Below are 14,654 nucleotides of genomic sequence, written 5' to 3'. Positions count from 1 at the left end.
TTCTTCTGTTGGATCCTTCTTCCAATTTTTGAATGAAGATCTTTTGGCTAAAATAGCTTCTTTCACCTCCCCTTTTAACCATGCCGGTAATCGTTTTGCCTTCTTTCCACCTTTCTTAATGTGTGAAATACATTTGGACTGTGCTTCTAGAATGGTATTTTTTAACAATGACATTTTTTAATTTTGTAGCTGCTCCTTTCAGGTTTTTTCTAGCAATTTTTCTCATATTATCAAAGTTTCCCTTTTGAAAGTTTAGCACGAGAGCTGTGGATTTGCACACTGTTCCTCTTCCAGTCATTAAATCAAATTTGATCATATTATGATCACTGTTACCTCTCTCACCAAGTCGTATAAGTATGGACCATCACAACGGTTTACAATAAGGCACCCAATAATCATAATATAGAAGTTAACAGTGCCATTTCTAAAACATCCGGTATAAAGTAAAAATTTAAAAAACAAACTAATGTCTTAAATTATGCCTATACTTAAAATCGAAGTCATCTATAAAATAATAATACCATATATCTTATAATAATAAAAATACTATTAAAACTAAATTTTCAAAGTATCAATGCAAATTCTCACCTAAAAGCTAGATAATCAGAATACTATACTAAACTTTTTAATTCACAGCCATTCTTATCTTTCCTGTTCATTACAAAATGCTTGCTTAAACAGCCATGTTTTTAGCAATCCTTTGAATGTTTTATAATTTCGTTGAGTTCTTAATTCTAATGGCATTCCATTAGATATTTTGGGACGGCTAATGACAATACTCGTTCCCTAACTTGTGTCAAACATGCTGATTTTAATGATGGTATTGGTAGTAATGCTTTGTTCGCAGAACGAAGATTTTTTTTGGGATATATGCAACCGTAACACAGTATTAAGCCAGTCCACCTTTTCATCATAAATTAATTTATATATAATGCATAGTACTTTGAAATGAATTCTCTGTTCCACTGGTAACCAGTGCAATTCTGCCAGTGTTGATGTAATATGGTCCCTTTTCTTTTTTCCTATAAGGATTCTAGCCACAGAGTTCATTAAAATTTATAACGGTCTAATCGTAGAATATGGTAACCCTAATAGCAAAGAATTACAATAAACAGTACTTGTAAATATGAGAGTTTGTACACTGTTCTGAAACTGGCAAATACTAATAAAGGTTTCAATTTTCTGAGTACCATCAATTTTGCATATCCTTCTTTTACTTTTTGTGAAATATGATACTTAAAATTTAATTCGGGGTCTAACATTATTCCTAAGTTCCGCACTTTTTTTCTGAAATGATCAATGTTTGATTATTTTGTATATTGGACAGGGGTGCGTTTGAGTTTGTAATTTTGCATTCTAAGTGAAGAAATTCTGTTTTCTCAATATTTATAACTAATTCCATCTAGTTTAACAATTGTTTAATGATATCCAGATAAATGTTTGCCACTTTCATTGTTTTCTCTAGAGCAGAGCTTTCCAAACTGTGTGTCGGGACACGTTAGTGTGTCGCCTGCAGTGTGCAGGTGTGTCGCGCAAGACCGGTCAACTCTGATGCGAGTTTGGGCTTTTTTTTTTCTAGAGATTCATTTTTTTTTTCAGTTTATGGGTTGCCTATTATTGGGTGATTTTTGCTGTCAATCGCGTTTTTTGGGGGGGCTTGGTGGGTGGAACGAGCCCAGCCATCCTTGCATTGGCTGCTGCTGCCGATGAGGCCTGGCCTTGAGGAGTACTGACTGCAAGCAGCAGTGTCTGGTGATCATGGAAGGGAGTGAAGCACTTAACTGGCAACAATCAAAAAGACGAGGTACATGAGTGTGGGGGCCAGACATGTGCTGGGGGGAGAGAGATGAGTGAGTGGGGGGCAAACGTGCTGGGGGGACAGACATGTGCTGGGGGGAGAGAGATGAGTGAGTGGGGGGCAAACGTGCTGGGGGGACAGACATGTGCTTGAGGGGGAGAGATATGAGTGTGTGGGGGCCAGACATGTGCTGGGGGGAGGAGAAAGATGAGTGTGTGGGGGACAGACAATTTGTTTTATTATTGTTTCTCATAAATTATAACAATAACATGAATCTTGGAATATATATTTTTAATATAAATTTAAGGTTTTCATGAGATAGGTTGTGTTGTGAAACATTTTATTTATGTATATATTTAAGGAAACATACATAAATTGTCGAAATATGTTTCGTTCGTTTAACCTTTAACCTCTGGTTTACTAGTAGACTGAATTACCGTGTCGTGAAATTATGTTTGTCTAAAAAGTGTGTCACCAACATGAAAAGTTTGGAAAGCTCTGCTCTAGAGTATCGTCAATTGGAAGAATTATGTGTAGGTCATCTGCATATATATAATATGTGATCCCTATCTTAAAGATAGGGGATGCTCCAAGAGACTGGAGGAGCCCTGTTATACAAAACTGGGGAGGCAGGCAACTAAAGAGCAGTTAGTCTAACTTTAGTATTTACCTATGTGATGTTGGCTTTGCACCCTCTTCAAACTTTTCCCGAGTGACACCTTTTGGGGGAGTTTTGCATATTTGATTCCTCTTCCATTTTGGGATGGATCTTGCCCTTTATATACTGGCTGAGCATGCTCAGTTCAAGCACTCAGAGACTATCTTGAAGCAAGGGAGGGCTCTTTTGAGGAGTTGGAGTGAGTAGAGCTGGGGAAGGTGCTTTGGGAGTTGGAGTTCCTGATAGGCCTCATGGCTTGCTAATTGAAGAGTTCTGTGGATAGACTTAAAAGAGTTTTTGGTGATTTGTGACCAGTTCCCAACAGTAGGGCCAGTACATCCTTGCTGGAAAGACTGGATTCTCCAGTTACCTAGCCCCTGTGCCCTGTTTTGAAGTAAGGAGAGTTTTTTACCTCTTTTTTTTCCCCTCCTGCTTAAGATTGTGAGAAGATCCATTTCCTACCCTTTAAGGGGAGGGCATATTGGACATTGATTCAGATCAGAGGAGGAGAGGTAAGAGTAGGAGGACCACTGTGGACAAAGAAACTGCAGCCCTAAGAGTATTTATTCTGCTTTTTATGTTAATGATTTATTTTCCATTTTGGACAGGATTCTTTTCCTTAAGTTGAAGTAAACCTATTTGTGTTGAACAGCACTTCTGGGCTGCTGGCTGTGTTTCTCCAAGTGATTCAATCCATTGAGACCTCTTCCTGATGTGAGTACCCTCTGAACTGTGGTTGGAAGGGGGTTTGAGAGTGATCAACTGTATATTTTAAAATCCCCCCCCCCCCACCACCACACTGAGGACCCCAGAAATGTATGTCTCCTCCCCACTGATGGAGCCCCGACACCCAGTGGCTAACGATATTTGAGAAGAAAAACGAATAAGAGATCTGGGACGTTGGGATTGGCCCTGGGGACTGTGTGGCCCCTGAATTTGATCCTCAAACCATGAGGAGGTTGTACTTATTTATTATTTATTCTTCAGGTTGAATTAGCTGCAATACTAGGGAAGTGCTCATAGAGGCCAATATTCAGAAACCTAGAAAACGGATAAATTAGCCGCTAAAATTAGCCGGAGACGTTTGCTGGAATATCTGGTGGGAAAAAACATCCCACTGAATATCCCTGATTAAAGTTATCCAGTTAACCATGGCAGAATACCTTTAAACGGAACCAGAGATTTTTGAATGGATGTAAAGTTATTCGGCTACGATTAGTCAGATAACTTTAGCCTTAACCGCCTATATTCAAAAGGATATAGCCGGTTAAGTGCCGAGCTGCGAGGTTTAAAAAGCAAAAAAAGATTGCGGGCCTACTGGCTTCCCATGCAGCTATCTAGCAATGACAGGATCACCGTGCCCAGGCCACAGGAGGCTGCTAATGCGGTCCAGGCTGAAGAAAGTTCAGACTGAAAGGACTGGGAGGGTGGGCAGCCCTGGAGAGTACTATTTGTTACAAATTTGATGGAACCTGGGATCGGGGGGGTGGGGATTGGCACCTCCTGGTCATTTTATTTTTGTTTGTTTAAGATGGCAGGGGTTTGCGAGGCCTACCACGGAGACATCGTGCCGTTCGGCGTCCGGGTGAGAGGACTGAGTGATCAGCTGCAGAGAATCCCTCCCCCTTCCTTTTTTGGGAAACCGGAAGTGAAGGACTGTTCGATAAAAGCTGCGAGCAGCAAGAGAACATCGGAGGCCTACCGCGGAGACATCGCGCCGTTCGGCGTCCGGGTGAGAGGACTGAGTGATCAGCTGCAGAGAATCCCTCCACCTTCCTTTTTTGGGAAACCGGAAGTGAAGGGCTACTCGATAAAAGCTGCGAGCGGTGGCGCGCAGCCGCCGGCGCGCCAAAGCCGCACGCCAAAGGGGCGCGCCCCTGGGAGATTTTTTCAACCTCAGTTCCCGAGCCTGTGATGGGGAAAAAACGAAAATTAAAGATCGTAGCCTCCACACCGGTACCGAAAGAGGTGAGAGGACCGATGGACTCGCATGTAAGAAGGGTGAATCCAGTCTCTAAGGAGACAATGTTTGATTTGTCATCTTCATCGGGTGCATCTGCTAGTCCTGCCCACGATCCAGCTCCAAATGAATCTCTAGGAAGTGATGGGTATAGCAGGATTCAAGCTAACCCGTGCTTAACAGAGACAATAATATCAGGTGCATCAGCAGTAAATATGACAGGAGATAAGGTGGAAGAAGGAGAGATCCCAGGGGAAAGTGACCAGGGATTAACATCAGAACCTGAAAATATTACTCTGCTGGATGTTTGGAGGGTTGTGAAAAACATGGAAGGGAAATTATCCCAATCCATAGCTCAATCCACTATTAATCTTACAAATGTTAAGGAGATGTTGGAGGAACAAGGTAAACGAATTGAAGTACTAGAAGCTACAAATGTTACCTCAATATCTCAAATTTCATCTCTTCAAAGTGCTGGGGCCACATTTATGAAGGACTCTATGATTATTTACAAACAAATGGAAAATTTAGAAAATAGTTTGAGAGTTAAGAATTTACGTCTTCTGAACTTTCCAATTACAAGACTCTTGTCGGCAGAAGAACTATTTAAGAAATATATTAGAGAGATTTTAGGAATAACTAAAGATCTGTTAATCTCTAAAATTTATTATCTCTCAACTCAAAAAAGAGTTGTTGTGGCACCAGAGGGGGGGTATAGACATGTTATCTGAACAGAGCCCTAACCTAACATCTTTCCTAGAGGCGTCAGTTGATGACATACAAACCAGAGCAACATTGATTGTTGCTTTTGGCTTGGAGCAAGAAAAAAATTTAGTCCTATAAAAGTACTTTAGAAATAAGGTATTTAAGTTTTGTGGGCAGACTATTCAGGTCTTCCCTGACGTCTCTAAGAATACACAGATGAGAAGAAAAATGTTTCTTGCTTTAAAAGAGAGAGTATTGGCTCTTGGAGCTACATTTTTTCTCAAGTTTCCTTGTCGTTGTATAGTAATGTTTAATAAAAATAAATTTGTATTCCTTGAGCCAACACACCTAGAAACTTTCCTGAATGATAAAGAAAGATAAGATGTTATCACAATAGATTTAAAAAAAATCCTGGTCATTTAGATAATTACTCCGCATTATTTCATAACTGAATGAAAAAATTTCTTATTTGTTATTGCTATAGCCTCCCATAATGTGGACTTTATTTAGGAGTACATGTAAATCATTTTTCTTTGAACTTATATGTATATTGATAATACGATTGTAACTTAAATTTTCTTTTTTCTCTAATCATTGTAAAATGTTTAAGAAATCTAATAAAATATAAATTAAGAAAAAAAAAAAAAGAATGGCAGGGGTTTGGTGGTGGGGAAGCTGCAGGCTTGGCCCAGCAGAACCGAGCATTTGGCACTTGTGTGGGAGGGAGAGGCTGGCTAGGAGAGGGCCAGTAGGCCCCAATCTTTTTTTTTTTTTAAACCCTGCAGCTTTGCATTTCACTGGCTATATATTTTTTTAATATAGCTGATTAAGGCTAAAGTTTCTTGGGAAAACATGCCTGGATAAATCTAGACCTGCTCTCAGGCACAACCAAATAACTTATTCGGCTAGCTCTACCCTACCTTGGAATGCCTCCAACACAGCCCTTTCTTATTTGCCTAAATCTTAGTTGGATAATGACTTATAATGACTTATCCAGCTAACTTTTACCTGGATAAGCAAGGAAAATATTCAAATGATATTTAACCGGATAACTTGTGAGTTATGGCTTTGAATATTGACCTCATGGTGCTTTAGAGCAGACTAAAAATTACAAAAGCAATAACAATATAAAAACAAAGAATTGTTCCTGGTTCCGGCTGTCATGCAGCCTCCCCTCCACCAGGGGATTCTGGCAAGCTCCACCCAGGACTGTTTCCATCAAGTGTCCCTGGTCTCCTGCCTTTGTCTGACGGCTTCTGCTCCACCAGGGAACCTCTATGAGCACCCTCTCCAGGCTGGCCAAGCACCTCCTCCCTGCCTTCACCACAGCCAGACTCCAGCACTACTTAACCCTGTCTGTCTCTTGCCTCAGTGCTTCTGCATCGAGTCTCTTTTAGCTTCCTGCCTTAGCCATCTTTGCCTTGTAGCTTCCTCGGGCCTTTCCTCACTTATTTATTTATTTATTTATTTATTTATTTATTTATTTATTTATTTATTTTAAATTTTTATATACCGGAATTCCTGTATGCAATACAAATCAGTCCGGTTTACAAGTAACGAAAGAGGTTGCCCTGGTCTGGGAAGTTAGACCTGAGTTTTTTTACATAGAACATGGAACAATAACAATAAACCATTGAACATTATTACAAGTAACATAGAATGTAACAATAGCATTTAACAGATTTAACCTTTTTTTACAAAGAACTTTAGAAGCGAATATGGTCTGCAGTAGACGGTTATATAAAGGTGAATAATGACTTTTAGAATTGCGAATAAGCAAGTACGGTATGAAAATTAAGTGGCAAGGTGTTGGTGACACCCTGCAATGGTTGGATCTGAAAGTCAGGAGGAGGTGCCTATTGGAAAGCTTGCCTGAAGAGCCAGGTTTTTAACCTTTTTTTGAACTCTAGTAGATTGGGTTCGAGTCGAAGGTCTGGTGGGAGCGCATTCCATTGGTGTGGTCCCGCAGTGGAGAGTGCTCTTTTTCTTAGTGTTGATTTGGCAGGAGCTGCGGCTAACGTGCCTTTGTAGGCGCTTCTGATGGGTCTGGAAGATAAGTGTGGACGAAGTTGGGTTTGTAGAGATATAGGTGCGACGTTGTGAATTGCTTTATGAATGATGGTTAATGTTTTATATAGGATTCTCTGTTTGATGGGTAGCCAGTGGAGGTTGCTCAAGATGGGGGTAATATGGTCTCTTCTCTTCGTGTTGGTTAGGATTCTGGCTGCGGCATTTTGTACTATTTGTAGGGGTTTGATGCTGTTGGAGGGGAGGCCAAGTAAGATTGAGTTGCAGTAATCAAGTTTCGAAAAAATAATGGATTGAAGAACGAGGCGAAAGTCATTAAAGTGAAGGAGTGGCTTTAGTTTCTTTAGGACCTGTAGTTTAAAGAAGCAGTCCCTGGTGGTTGTGTTTATGAATTTTTTTAGGTTAAGTTGATTGTCCAGCCATGCTCCAAGATTCCTGACGTCAGCAGAGAGCTCAATGTTTAAAGATGTGGTTTGTGTCAGGTTAGGTGTGTGGGTGTTCGGGTTGTGTGAAATCAGTAGCAACTCTGTTTTGCTGGAATTTAGAATCAGGTTCAGGCTGGAGAGTACTTGTTTAATTGGTTGAAGGCAATTCTCCCAGTAGGCGAAGGTTTTTTGAATAGATTCTGTGATAGGGATGAGGATCTGGATGTCGTCTGCATAGAGGTAACTTTGCCTCATGGCTTCCGGGCCTTCTGATCCCAGCTTTGCCTTGCCATGTCTCATGGACTCTAGGCCTTCTGACCTCAGCCTTGCTCCGGTCCAAGCCTTGACTCCAGCCTTACCTGCACTCTGTTCCAGCCAAGCCTTGCTCCAACCTTGCCCACCATCCTACACCATTCTGGAGGTGGTGTCCCCCAAGCTCTTCCTGAATGAGAGCCACAACAAGAATCTAACAATAAGCAGCAAACAAAAAAACATAGCATTGAATTAACATCATCCTCAGTTTTATTTGTCACCTGCCTTACCTTAGACACTCAAAATGATTCACAGCAATAAAACATTAACATAATAACATCCATAACATAATAAAAATGTACAATTATATAAAATGACATTTCAAGATCAATAAATATCCCCCCACTGCATCAACATCTTTAAAAGAGTATTGTGCAAAATCTACTCAGTAAATGCCTGTCTAAATAGCCAAGTTTTCAACCATTGCTTAAAAATAGATAATACAGAAATCAGATGAATTTCTCTTGGCAAAGAGTTCTATAACATTGGTCATGTAAACAAGAAAGCCTGTTTTCTCCGAGTTAAATGTGCCTCTTTCTCTGACAGTATAAAGAGCAACCAATCAGACTGAGCGCACCTTTAGCCCCAGTTTGGCTGCACATTTTCGACGCGCTATTTTTACCCCTTATACAGTAAGGGGTAATAGTGCGTCGAAAACGCGCGGCCAACCCCCTAAAACTAATAGCGCCTGCAACATGCAAATCCATGTTGATGGCCCTGTTAGTTATTCCCGAGCGATTCAGTAAGCAAAATGTGCAGCCAAGCCACATATTTTACTTTCAGAAATTAACGCCTGCCCAAAGGCAGAAGTTAATTTTGGCCGGCACAGGGAAAGTGTACAGAAAAGCAGAAAAAACTGCTTTTCTGTACACCCTCAGACTTAATATCATAGCGATATTAAGTCAGAGGCCCCAAAATTTAAAAAAATTTAAAAATTAAAAAAAAAATTAAAAATCTGCCTGCGGGTTGGAAGACAACGCTCAATTTAGCCGGTGTCCGTTTTCCGAACCCGTGGCTCTCAGCGGGTTTGAGAACCGACGCCATTAAAATTGAGCGTCGGTTGTCAAACCCGCTGACAGCCGCCGCTTCTGTCAAAAAGGAGGCGTTAGGGACGCGCTAGTGTCCCTAGCGCCTCCTTTTACCGCAGGCCCTCATTTAAATACTCAATTGCATGCCCAGGATAGTGGCCTGGGCGCGCTCGCCTCGGAGCACTGGCTCTCCCGCGGTTTTTACTATATCGGCCCATTAGGTAGTAGGGACCGGGAGGGCTTCTATCTTGTTAACTGAGAGCTCAAATATTCAGGCAGTAGGATCATGTAAAGCCCAAAGGACCAAGACCAAAATTTTAAATTGAATTTGGAAAACACAATGCAGTTCTTTCCAATTCAAGGAACTAGGATTAAACTTTCTTACCCCTGAGGTCACGCTAGCTGCTGAATTGTGAATCAGCTGAATTTTATGACACAGATTTACAAGTAAACCCACCAAAACACTATTACAATAGTCAATCCTCGGAGTGATGATCAGTGCCTGAACTACTGATTCTAAAGCCGGTGGTCTTGCTAGGAACCCACAAAGTTTCTAAAGAGCTCTCAAAGTCGCATACAAACTTCTACAAATCTTATCAATATGCAAAGCTGTAGACAGAACTTCATCAAAGACAACTCCCACACTAGTAACAGATTGTTTCGATGATAACATCTCTCTAATCAACATTAAAGAAAGCTCCATGTTTTTGCCTTCAGTCTTTGAAGGATTCAAACACAATCTATTGTGGGACATCCGCGTAAAAATCAGTTCTAAACTCCTATTAATCCAGTTCTCCTGGTTCATTTCCTTTGACTCCAGGGGGATAAGTAACTGTTTATCATCTGCATAAATAAAAAATTGAAAGCCATAATTATTCAACACTTCAGCTAAAAGTTTTATGTAAATACTGAACAAAAGGGGAGATAAAACGGAGCCCTGTGGTACTCCACATTCAATCTTCTGCAAAAAAAAGAACAAACGCTCCCTTAACACCACCTTCTGAGAATGCTGACAAAGATGATTTACACCGGCTTAACATGATATCCATTAAGCCTAAATTTCCCAGCCTACTTAATAAAATATCATGATCAACTGTATCAAATGCAGCACTGAGATCTAATTGTAACCCTTGGGCAAGTAGTCCCAGATAAAGATCCCAAAGGCCTGTATTGCAAACACAGTCTCTGATGTTAAACCTTCGCATAGGGTTGATTGTTTGTTACTCTCCAGGATTCCCTGAGCTGGGGAGGAAGACATATTTTCTAGGCCCCATGAATTGTTCATGTGCTCAAACTCTTCTCTCACTCTGGTAAATAGCACCGATGAGCACCCATTTCTCAACAGCATTGATAAGCTCTCAGTGTCCAACTATCAACAATAAAACTCTGAGGCTGAAATGGTTTTCAATTCCTCTTTACTGAAACATTATTTAGTAGGTGGAATGTTCTTTATAGCTCGATTTATGCATTAAGAGGAGGAATAGCCTAGTGGTTAGAGCAGTGGGCTATGAACCAGGAGACCAGGGTTCATGTCCTGCTGTTGCTCCTTGTGACCTTGGGCAAGTCACTTTACCCTCCATTGCCTCAGGAACAAACTTAGATTGTAAGCCCTCTGGGGACAGGGAAAATACCTACAGTACCTGAATGTAAACTGATGTGATATCTCAGATAAAATGTCGGTATGTAATAAATACATAGATATTTCTTAATAAATTTGTCGTTCCTCAAAGTCTTGTAAATCAGATGTTAAAGCCAAATTCTCCGTCTTTATATTTGGTATTCTTCCCTGTCCCCACTGTGTAGGGGAGCTTCCTTCCCATGTAGTTGGAGTGTTTGGGATATAAGGAGTTGGCAGGGTCCCGCAAAATGGGGGTCTCAGTCCCCTGACTTTCTTGCTTCTGAAGCTAGGTCTGGCACCGGAACAGAGGGCAGGCCCTCGAGGAGCGAGTACCTGGTTCCAGGGAAGCAGTACTGTGGAATAGATGGTAGTTGTACTCACAAATGGAAACTGTTAGTGAAGTCTTCCAAGTGAAGTCTTCCAGGGAACATGGGCCCTCGAGGAGCGAGTACCGGTTTCCTGATAGCACCTGAAAGAAGCAGAAGAGGCCCCCGAGGAGCAGGTACCCAGTTAGCAGTAAGAGTTCCAGATAGCGCTGGAAAGGCAGAGCAGTTTCGGTACAGAGAGCGAATCCCATCTGTAGAGTTACCGTTGCTAACTCGATGAGCTCGCAAATACTGTAGGCTTAAATATCTGGGCAGCGTGACGTCATCTCAGGGGGACGCCTCTGAGGTTCGCGCCAACGTGGAAATAAAGATGAGGGCGGAGTGCGTGCACCCTATGGTACCTTGGAGGAGCACGACGGGAAGCAGCACCAAAGCCGGTCCGGGGACGCCGGAGAGGACGGCATACAGATGCCGCGGCAGCCAGTAGTCCGAGGTGAGTGGGAGGAGCCGCAAACAGAGTGAGGTAGGCGGGGCGAAGCCATCGTAGACCGATGGTCGCAACAAGCAGTTTATGGATTTTTCCTCTAGGAATTTATCCAAACCTTCTTAAAACCCAGTTACACTAACTGCTGTAACCACATCCTCTGGCTATGAATTCCAGAGCGTAACATGCGCTGAGTGAAAAATAATTTTTTCAATTTGTTTTAAATGAGCTATTTGCTAACTTCATGGAGTGCCCCCTAGTCCTATTATCTGAGAGAATAAATAACAGATTTGCATTAACCTGTTCAAGTCCTTTCATGATTTTGTAGACCTCTATCATATTCCCCCTTAGTCATCTCTTCTCCAAATGGAACAGCCCTAACTTCTTTAGCTTTTCCTCATAAGGGAGCCATTCCACATCACTGCACCTACTACAGCGAAGATTCTCCCTCAACACTCTGTTAAAATGGATCAGTTTTGTAGAAGGAACATTAAGCAAACATCTGCAGGTTTCGTATTCATAGGTAAATTTTAAGAAGGGAGCTCATACAAAATGATGCATCAAGGCTAAAAGCATGATGTATTGATGCCAGGATCATGAACCTTATCCTCCAGTGAACTGGCAGCCAGTGAAGTGATGGCTAAAATAGGAGTGATATGCTGGCTTTGAGACGAGCCAGTGAGTATTTTTGCTGCTGAGTTTTGTACCATTTGCAAGGCTCTCAGAACTGATACTGGGAAGCCTAGATAGGCAGAATTACAATAGTCCAGTTTCATTTGAAAAACAGCCTGCAATACTGTCCTGAAATCAATAGGCCTGAGATACGACTTCAGACTAAGTAAAATATGGAGTTTTAAATATGCTGCTCTAACCACAGTATTAGTGGCTGATGCAATAATGTTCACAGAAAGTGGGCGCTGACTTTATCAGCGGCCATTTTCATTACTGGCAGTTGGCTGGTTATGAAAACCGAGGCTGAGTTTACCGGCGTTGGTCTTCATAACTCGGCGCTCTGCCGAGTTATTTTATTTTATTTTTTTTACTTTAAAAAAACAAGTACAGAAAAGCAGTTTTTTCTGCTTTTCTGTACTTCTTTTACCTGTGCTCAGCTATTAATGCCTGCTCTGAGACGCACATTTATCTTTTTGCATGCGGAGTGAATGAGTAGCAGGCTCATTCACATGCATTTGCATGTGATGAGCGCTCTCTCATTCACTCCACGTTGGACGTGTGTTAAATAGGTGCTAATCCCCCTATTGCATTAGGGGGTGTATTAGCGCCTATTTATCCCGTGTCCGACTGCGGGTTATATAGTGCGCTCATCCGAGCACACTGTACTGAATCGGCCCCTTAGTTTGTGGGCGGAATGATAAAGTAGTGTCAAAGATGACTCCAAGGTTTGTGGTCTGGTTAGTAAGTGGAATATTTTAGATTAGCAAAATGTAAGGGATATAAGGGAAAGCAGTAGAGATTTGCTTAATATATTTGTATTTAACAGCATTTCATGCTAATTTATTGTTTGTTAACCAATATTACAAAGAAACATAGAAATGACGGCAGAAGAAGACCAATAGGCCCATCCAATCTGCCCAGCAAGCTTTCACACTTATTTTCTCATACTTATCTGTTACTCTGACCACTGAGTTCAGGGTCCTTATTGGTAGCTTTTTTATTCTAATTTCCTTCCACCCCCACCACTGATGCAGAGAGCATTGTTGGAGCTGTATCAAAGTGAAGTATAAGGCTTAATGTTTGAGGGTAATAACCGTCATATCGAGCAAGTTACCCCGATGTTTGTATAATCATAGGGGCAGATTTTTCAAAAGTACGCTGGATTTTATAAGATACGTGCGTAGCCGCGCGTATCTTATAAAATCCAGGGTCGGCGCGCGCAAGGGGGTGCACATTTGTGCAACCTGCACGCGCCGAGCCCAGTGCGAGCTGCATGTTCCCTCCGAGGCCGCTCCGATTTCGGAGCGGCCTCGGAGGGAACTTTTCTTCGCCCTCCCCCCACCTTCCCCTCCCTTCCCCTACCTAACCCACCCCCCCTTACCTTTGTTGGCAAAGTTACGCCTGCTGAAAGCAGGCGTAACTTTGCGCGCGTCGCCGGCAGCCCCGCTCCGTCCTCCGGTCCCGGGGGCTGGTCTGGAGGCCTCGACCACGCCCCCGGGCCGGCGCCACGCCCCCGGGCCCCCCCCCGAAACGCCGGGGCACGCCCCCGAAACGCCACGTCGTTTCGGGAACGCCCCCGGACACGCCCCCTCCCTCCCCTTTTCGAAAGCCCCGGGACTTACGCGCGTCGCGGGGCTTTACGCGCGCCGGCGGCCTATGCAAAATAGGCGCGCCGGCGTGCGCGGGCCTTTTAAAATCCGCCCCATACTGCTTAGATCAATGCCTTGTTAGATGTTGGCTGGATGTAAATCTTATTTCTTCATTCCCCCTGCTGTTGAAGCAGTGAGCTGCGCTGAATATGCATTCAAAGTGAAGTATCAGGCTTAATTTATTAGGGGTAGTAACCGCCGCAACAAGCAAGCTACTGCCATGCTTATTTGTTTACCCAGACTGTGCTACCTTGTTGGTTGTTGCCTGAATGAAATCCTCTTTTTCACATTTCCTCTTGCCGTTGAAGCATAGAGCAATTTGGTTGTTGAAGCATAGAGCAATGTTGGTTGTTGCCTGAATGCAAATCCTCTTTTCCACATTTCCTCTTGCTGTTGAAGCATAGAGCAATGTTAGAGTCTCATTAACCGTGTGAATGTTTATTAAATATTTAAAATTCTACATCTGTAAATAATAACTTTTTTCTTTATTAATTTAAAATGTAATTAGTTAAAGACTGTCATGTAAATTGTGTTATTTTGACCAATATAAAGTTTGCAGAATTGTAGAAATTACTTACTTGATAATTTCATTTTCCTTAGTGTAGATAGATGGACTCAGGACCAATGGGTATAGTGTGCTCCTGATAGCAGCCGGAGACGGAGCCAGACCCCAATCCGACATCAGCACCACACACACTCGAAAAGCAATTATAGATATATGTGTGTTTGGATAATTTTGATTAATTTGGTTAACTTGATTAACTTGCATTGTTGAACTCCACTCTCCCCATGGCATAAACCATAGAAGTCATCCCGTGGGCAAGGGCCCACATGCGGCTGCAGTTGGCTCTTGGGTGTGTTGACGACCCACCCGAGGTTCTGCAGTAGTTCCCTGACTCTGGTGGTTCCTCTTGTTTCTGTCCTCCAGTAGATGGGGTACTGGGGGCTTGCCCCATTTATCGGCTAATTTGTCCAGTTCACTTCCGAACAG

The sequence above is a fragment of the Rhinatrema bivittatum genome, chromosome 1 (genome assembly GCF_901001135.1).
Source record: "Rhinatrema bivittatum chromosome 1, aRhiBiv1.1, whole genome shotgun sequence".
NCBI lineage: Eukaryota > Metazoa > Chordata > Amphibia > Gymnophiona > Rhinatrematidae > Rhinatrema > Rhinatrema bivittatum.
This window is presented reverse-complemented; position numbering follows the sequence as displayed.